At 48.5% G+C, this 8,875-nt stretch overlaps 1 pseudogene; it reads left to right on the forward strand.

Annotated features, from left to right (window-relative positions):
• The first annotated feature begins 348 nt into the window (after positions 1 to 348).
• Positions 349 to 4,266, forward strand: LOC123397153 (annotated as a pseudogene).
• Positions 4,267 to 8,875: the final 4,609 nt, after the last annotated feature.

The following is an 8,875-nucleotide window of genomic DNA, read 5'->3' on the forward strand; positions in this document are numbered from 1 at the left end:
TTTTCCTCTCTGCATCTTGAACACCTCATAGTTCAAACTTTAAAATTATACAAAGCATGCAGAAGCACTACGTGGATCAACTAAAACTACACTATACTACTCGTTGTCGTTGGGGACTTGCACGATCTCCGTGCCCATCTCCGCATACATGAGCGGCAACTGCAACTCCTGCTCCCACGGCTCCTCGACATTGACCTCTACGCCCAGTTCGACGAAAAGTGTGCCAGTCGTTGTCCGTTTTTGCCGGATGAACCACCGGTTGGCCTTGAAATATACCTCATCCTGAATGTACTCGAGGATGGTAGTCTACTCCGCCATTTTTGTCTCTTGGCAACCTCGTACTCCGTCATGGTGTCCTCCATGTTGAAGCACGCAATCGTCTCTGGCTTTGGCTCCACCGCCTCCTCCTCCTCCTGCTCCTACCGCTCTGGCGAATCCAGAGGCAAGGCCATTGTGAACTGAGCAGCACACCTAGCCTGAATTTCCTCGAGTAGTTGGAGGCGCTGCTCGGGTATAAGCGTAGCGTAGGTCATCTTCTTCTGGCTTGCCACGGGCTGAGACGGACAGCGAGAGAAGGAGGAGAATCGGATGTGGACGGTAGCGAGAAGTAGATGGATGAGATCGGGCTGATGACACAAACAGGGAGGGAGTGGATGCAACTAGGGTTGGGGCATTGTCCGGCTTAAATAGCCGGGACCTAGCCCTCGGGCGGCAAACCGGAGTGGCTCCACGCGGTGTTCACACCAACATGAGAGGAGACGCGCACCGGACTGTTGGGTTTTCAAAAATTTGCGTGCGCGAGCCGGTTGTCGGCACGACGTAGCGGACGTGCCTAGACGTCCCCGGTCCGCCTCATAAGTCATATTCATCCTACATTTGGGCTGGATATGAGGGGTGTCGGTCAGGCCGGGCATACAAGGCCAGTTTGAGGCACTCGGGTGGGTCGGTTTTTTTGTTACGTGAGTGATCGGGACGACCAGTTAGACGTTTAAGGCAGATTAGAGGCGTCCGATCGTAGATGCTCCTAGAGCACCTTTTATATCAGTATAGGGAAATTTCAAGGTGGTGGGCTGAGAGACCTCTCCCTTTATCTAAATAAATAGAAGTGTTGATATCTAGCTCTCATCAAAATCATTGTGAATTTGTTAAAACTATCACACCTAATCCAGTTCTTTTCAGCCTATCTAAGCCATCTCTTTGATATGTTCTATTACCGGAAATTCGCAGGGGCACGCAGGGGCGGGGCACACACCTCCTAACCCTGTCAGCCGCCCGATTGCTTCACGATTTGCAAAATTGTTGGATCCCAGGGCACAATAAATTTTAAGATTTGGTTTCTGATACTTGTGAGTTTGTCGCTCATACCAAGTTTGAGAGTAGAAATTTCTTACGAATTTATCGATCATGGGTACTGAAACGTATGATTTTCTCAGCCGCAAAAAAAAGCTTATGATTTTCTCGATCTCTCATACTAAGTTTTAAAAGTTGAAACATAACAAAATTTTATAAACTTATAGAAACGTGTTCAAAATAGATCTTATTTTAAGCCCTTGTCGTCAGAAAGACGAATATGAAAATAGAAGTTCAATTGAACTCTTGGGTAAAAATATATGAAAAATTGAAAATCTTAAGCCAAAAAAAAAGGGGGGGGGGGGGGGGGCTCTGGATGCCCCCCTGCGTGTGTGTGCTATAAACATTTCCCGTTCAAGTAGTAGTTATGCAACTGCTCTGCACATATGAGATCATCCTCCAAATGCATGACATCCAACTAAACAGTAAAAGGTACTCCGATGAACTTTACTTTGTTCTGACCGGGTGTAACTTCTAGTACGGCACGAAAAATGAACAAAAATGAGAGGTACTTCTAGTACGTAAGCATAGGAATAGCATTGATGTGCTGCATGTGCAGCCTCATTATTTTGTCCAAGAATATCTAGGCTATCATACATGCATGAATCACTCATTTTCTCTCATGTACGCCTCTTTTGTTTTCTTCGATTATCCTACACCGGTAGTAAAACTTACTGGATGGTTAGGCCAACTCCACCGCGTGATCTCGTGCTGTCCGCGCGTGTCCGTTTGAGGCAAGACGGACGAAACAGACAGCCTAGCGTACGGGAGCAAACGGACATTTGTCCGTTTTATGTCTGCTTTCGGTCCAACTTTGCCTCGATTTTGGGGTGAAACAGACAGCGCGTGGACGGGCGGGACGCGCGCGCTCGTCCGCCCCTGGCCCGCCTGTCGGTGGCACAAAGTAAAACCCACCCCGCCCCTTTTGACGCCATTTCTCCCCCAAACCCTCCCACTTCCCGTCGTCTCTCTCTCTCTCTCCCACGTCCATGGCCGATGCCCACCTGAATTCCGGCTACCCGGTCATCGAACAGCCCGGAATGGCAAAGAAGAAGAAGACCAAGGCGTCAAGGAAGCCGCGGGCGGAGTGCACGCCGGAGGAGATCGCCAAGTTGGACGCGGAATCGGCGAAGAGGAGGAACCGGAGGGCGGTCGTAAAGGACAACGCCGCCGCGCGCAAGTTCGTTGCCGAGCGCGATGCGATGGAGGCCGCGTGGCGCAAGGCCGAGGTTGAGGAGAAGGACGCCATCGTCAACAAAGCGCACACCCTCCTCATGCTTGGCATTTGTCGTCCGGCCGGTTTCTCTGCAGCGGTCGTCGGCCCGGTGAGCATAGGCTCGTCAATCGCCCGGTCTCCGAACTGCCAGTCGCGGACCACGGTTGTGTCGCCCGGCTTCCCCCCGCCAAGGCACGACGCCCACACCCGTTTCTCGGGGTCGCCGAACGTGAGCGTGATCGCGCCTTCCACCCCACGCCCCTCGGCCTGCATCGACCTCAACGTCACACCTGGGTCCAGCAGCGTGCGGCCGGCCGTCCGTCGAGATGCAAAGAAAGCAAGCACGGCCGCCGTTGGCGGGCACCATGCCGTCCCCCCGCGTCCTGTTCGATGAAATGGCAACACCAATGGCACCGGTCAACGACACCTACTGCGCCCAGTTCATGGATGATGTGATCTACAATGGTGGGCATGTCCCTGCCTACGATCCCGACGAGACCCAAATTCAGGATGGCCACACCCAGTTCAGTGTCGATGAAGAGGCCGACGACCGTGCTGACTACGACCATGGTGACTCGTGGCATGGAGACGACGACATCTATTGCGAAGGTGATGGCGATGAAGATGAAGTCAATGACATTGATATTAGTGGTGAACCATTGTTCATCGACGAGCTCACCCAAAGAGCGGAAGCACAAAAGAAGAAGAAGAGCATTTGCACGGGTTCATACACCCAAGATCAGGACAAGCTGATTTGCAACTCTTGGATGGAGATTAGCCAAGATCCGAGGATGGACGCGCAACAAAAGGGCCTAGTTTTTTGGACGATAGTCCACAAAACTTTCCATGAAAGGAAGATGTTTGAGCCCTATCAAATCACAAGCGACCGTGGCATCACCTCGATTCAAAAGAGGTGGTTGTTCATCCAACAAGAGTGCAACAAGTATTGCGCCGCATTGGAGAGCATTGAAGCACGACCCATGAGTGGTCTCGGCATTGGGGACATGGTATGCTCTCCTCATCCTAGTCATTTCCTTGCTTCGGCCTTGTATATGTTTGCATGTCCAAATCTTGTTGATCATGTGGTGTAGGCATTTCAATCTTTGGAAGCATTCAAGGCCCGGCACAATCACAAGCCATTCACGCTTACGCATTGTTGGACGATCATCAACGATTGCCCTAAGTTCAAGGACCAATATCGTGAACTTCAAAGGAAGAGAGGCAAGAAGACGGCCAAGTTCGCCGGAGGTGGAGATGGCGAGGCGTTGAAGAGGCCGAGGGGCAAGACCAACTCCAAGGTGGACGACATACGTGATGCCGCATCCAAGGCCTTGCATGAGACTTTGCATGGCATGATGTCTCAAAAGGACATGAGGGACGAGAAGAAGCGGTAAAACAAGGACGAGCAAATGAAGCAATACATGGAGCTTCAAAGGAAGAAGCTAGAGATGGAGGAGGCGACCAAGAAGAGTAAGATCGACCTGGAGGAGGCGGCCCGGCAAAGGCAGCTCGACATCGAGGCCGCCAATGTCGAGGCCAGGAAGAGGCAGCTCGACATCAAGGCCACCAATGCCGCAACCAAAGCAAAACAGGTGACCCTTGCGATCATGAGCGTGGACTTGACCAAGATGAGTGAGAAGACGAGGAGTTGGTTCGAGGCCAGGCGGAAGGAGATGTTCGACCCCGACGGCTTGAACTAGGCCGTCCGATCGGACGTGGCCGTTCTTTTTTGGAGGCTGGCATGGGTGCTGCCCGCTAGGCCGCTGGTTGTGTGCCGGCGAGAAATAGATTCATTTTGGAGGCTGCTGTGTTGCCGCCCGCTGGTTGTGTTGCCGGCAAACAAAACTATTCATTTTAGAGGCTGGCTGTGTTGTCGGCCGCTGGTTTTGTTGCCGGCGAGGACTTGTAGGCCGCTGGCTATGTTGCCAATGTGAACTAGGGCCGCTGGCTATGTTGCCAATGTGAACTAGGGCCGCTGGCGTGAACTAGGCCACTGGTATTCGTAGCGTTGTTCTTTTAGAGGCGGACAAGATAGGGCAAACGGATGCGGCCGTGCGCTGGACGCGTGGCAAGCGCATTCTAAGACAGGGCCGGACACGACCCCATCTCCCCACCCAAACAGACAGAACCCGGACAAAACGGACGTCCGTTTGGGATCGCGCAGTGAAGTTGGCCTTAGGCGCGCTGCGCCAGCCGGTGATAACTGAAAGATGGTGGCATTTTTTTCTAGCAAAAGATGGTACTCCGGGCCGGTAAAGCATTTCCAGCCACAATGGTCGATTTTTGCCCCCACTTTCATTTGTACCCCGGACATGTCCGTGAAGAGTATGTATTTTATCCTCATTTGTCCGTACGGTCAACATTGCTTTCCATTTCGCACCTACCGAATCCATGCAACGTACTACCTCTGTTCCTAAATATAAGTCTTTTTAGAGGTTCCACTAGAGAAATACATACGGATATATATATATATATATATATATATATATATATATATATATATATATTAGTGTATATATTTACTCATTTTGCTCCATGTGTAGTTTTTTAGTGAAATCTTTAAAAAACATATATTAAGGATCGGAGGGAGTAGATGATAAATGATACATATGGGTGCGTTTGGCTGGTCGCATTACCTCAGTCATGCCTATGCGGGAAGAAATAGGTTTGTTTGGTTGGTTGACTCGCATCAAATGTTGACCCGCACGAAACTTAAAGTAATTCTTAGCCAGGCCCGCTAAGAACAACCGAATCGACCGTTTTCACCGATCCAGGCTTGAGTAATGCACGGAAGGGGAAAGCAACACTAACATTCTATGCCAACAAAGATGACGGGAGCTCGAGCGCATCTCCGAATATGCGGCAGGAGGAACTCGCGTCACCGCCTGCCGATTCGACCGCCCTATATAGGCCGCCTCAACACAGCGTCAAAACTCCTGCTACCATTTCCCCCTCTCGAGATTTCCGTCCGACGCAGATCAACATCGACGACCATGTAAGTGGTGCTACTGCTCCGGCCACCGGTTGACGTCGGCTGCGATTTGACTCCTCTCCTGCGACTTGTTCAGCACCTCCTTCACGGTTGCTCCGATGATGTCGGTGACCCAATTACCCTCTTCTCCCAACTAGTTCTAGCTAGATCTATGAGCAGGTCGTAGAGATAGATGTGTGAACTTTGTACACCGCCGAGGTATGTGAGTGTGATGTTCTAGTAGCTAGTGGTGATTGATTTGAACCATGCTAGGTAGTTGTAATGGATGGATTGGTAGTATACTTGATGTGTAGTTTTATTTGAGCTCCCCCGTTCAACTCCTTGCTATGACTAGAGCTGTTGTGTTGAATTAGATCATACGCGTGTGCATGTGCAATGTGGTAGTGTTCGTTTGATCTATCCATATGTAGTGTTCATTCATACTCTTCATGTTTACTAGTAGTTCCTACTATCCACATGGTAGTGTGTTATGTTCTTGCTGATGCTTACGCTTGTAGGAAATGAGGAAGCAAGAGTTTAGGCACGCCCTAGTCCTGTCCTAGAGTCAGTTCCCAGGGTCGTACAGCGTCGTACATCGAGGACTCCCAACCTCCCATCAAAAAGTTGCCTCATGATTCAAAAGTTTTAGGGGTGTCAGGTATGGTTCCACCATTTGTAGATTCAACATTTGTGCTGCTCAACCCAATATTGCAGCTCATGCTACTGCTCAAAAGGAAGACATAAAGGAGAAGAAGGATGACAGGGGGAACTTCATGAAATGGCAGCCATTCATGTCGATTGCCGTGATGAACAAGATATGTGAGATCATAGCTAGTGGGGTGAGGAGTGACAAGGGCTTCAAGGAGGTGCGCTTTAATGTTGTTGCGAAGTAGGTGTTCGAGTTTTGTGGACAGGAGGTCACCTAAATCCATGTCTGCAACCACCTCAAGAAGTGGAGATCGAGGTGGATCATAGTGTCCAAACTCGGAAACCTGAGCGGGGTTTTGTGGGATGAGGAGACTTGATCGATCCTTTTGGGTGCACAACACTACCAAGGCCACAGTATGGTTAGCTCACAAATCATGACATTCCAACTAACCACCTATTTAAGCCTATGTAGCATGCCATTCGAACTAACCACTTTGTTGTGTTTCATTCGTAGGCTTACCCCAAGCACACAAAGTACCTCAACACTCCCATCCAGAACTACCACCAGATGCAGCGGATCTTCTCCTTTGGAATGGCAACCGATAAGCATGACATGTGATATGGTCGCCTATGCCTTAGTACCCAGATACCCAGGAGTTAGATATCATCAACCTTGATGGCCCTCCTGCGAAGGATGGTGATCATGTTTTTGCACTTGATAGGAAGAGAAAGATGTAAGCCTTGATGAAGGAGGAGTTGACTATCTTCACTAGCATGACTCGAGTTACCAAGGAGGTCGTCGGTGCCATCAGGAAGAGCAAGACAGTCGACGTCCACCTTGACCTCTACAACGTCATCATGGACCAAGGTGGCTTCATCCCAAAGGCTCTCATGGCGGCTCTCAACCACTTGCTAGACAACAAAGCCCGGGGTGTTGGGTTTGTTTCCATGGAAGAGACCCAAAGGGTGCACTAGCCAAGGACATGGCTGGGCAAGCACTACTACTAGTGCTTCTTCTGGTGGTTTTGAATGGTCCTATACGGCGATGGCGATGCCAATGTAATGATGATGACATTGATGTTGTAAATTTTGCGTTAGACAGGCCTTGATAAACTCTTGATGGTGGCCTGTATATTTTGATGAGGTGGTATAGTAACTCGTCACATGGATGGCGAACTTGCGGTGGTAAGACAACACCCTCTCTCGGACATGGTGGTAGGATGACACCATAGTAGTGGCAGGATGAACTTCCTATGCCCTATGATCATGCATGCTTACTTATGTTTCATGTATACTGTTTGTTTGTTGCTTGAACTGTTCATCTTCTACCATTATAGGATAACTGCTATGTGATACGTCTCAAAAGTATCGACTTTTCCAAACACTTTTGCTCTTGTTTTGGACTCTAATTTGCATGATTTGAATTAAACTAACCCGGACTCATGGTGTTTTCAACAGAACTGCCATGGTGTTGTTTTTGTGCAGAAATAAAAGTTCTCGGAATCGAACGAAAAGTTTTGTTGATTTTTCTGGAATATGTAAAAAATAATGGAGCGAAGACCCACCAGAGGGGGACACCTATTGGTGCGAAGCCAATAGGGCACGCCCAGGGTGGGCACGCCTTGATAGCTTAGGGCCACCTAGTGGCTCCTCCAACCCTAATTCTACTCCTATAAATTCCTAATTTCGGAGAAAACACTAGAAGAAAAGTTTCATCACATTTTACGAGACGGAGCCACCACCACCTCTTGTTCTTCCTCGGGAGGGTTGATGTGGAGTCCGTTTGGGGCTCCGGAGAGGGCGATTCATTGTTGTCATCATAACCAACACTTCTCATCAACACCATCATAATGCTTACCATTGGGAGTGAGTGTTTTTTTGTAGGCTTGCTGGACGGTGATGTGATTGGATGAGATTGACATGTAATTGAGTTATTTTTATATGGCTTGATCCCGAGTAGTCACTATGTGGTGAGATTGATGTTCCTATGACATTGCTACGCTTAATGCTTGTTACTAGGGCCCAAGTGCCATGACTTCAGATCTGAACCTATTATGTTTCTATGAATATGAGAGTGTATCGGATCCTATCTTGCAAGTTATATGCACCTATTACGTGTCATGATCCGCATACCCAAGGTGACAATAATTGGGATTCTTTCCGGTGATTGTTGTTGTTTGAGGAGTTCATGTATTCACTATGTGTTAGTTCTTTATTCCGGTTCTCTACTAAAAGGAGGCCTTAATACCCCTTAATTTAGTATGGACCCCGTTGTCATGGGAGGGTAGGACAAAATATGCCATGCAAGTTCTTATCGCAGGCACGTATGGCTATATACATAATACATGCCTACATTACATTGATGCATTGGAGCTAGTTCCGTGTCGCTCTAGTGTGTAATTGTTACATGATGAATGACATCTAAATCATTATCCATCACTGGTCCACATGCCCATGCTTTTCATATACTGAATCTTGCTAAGTTAATATTGTTGTCGCTACTGTTACAATCACTACAAACTATTTCTATTACCGTTACAGTTACTACTACTATTTTCTTGTGCTACTTAAACTTTTGCTGCAAAGAGATATCCCATGTGTGGTTGAATTGATAACTAAAATGCTAAGACCAAGAAATATTCTTTGGCTGCCCTTGTGTCAAATCAATAAATTAGGGCGTAATACTACCC

This window comes from Hordeum vulgare, chromosome 5H (genome assembly GCF_904849725.1).
Source record: "Hordeum vulgare subsp. vulgare chromosome 5H, MorexV3_pseudomolecules_assembly, whole genome shotgun sequence".
Lineage (NCBI taxonomy): Eukaryota > Viridiplantae > Streptophyta > Magnoliopsida > Poales > Poaceae > Hordeum > Hordeum vulgare.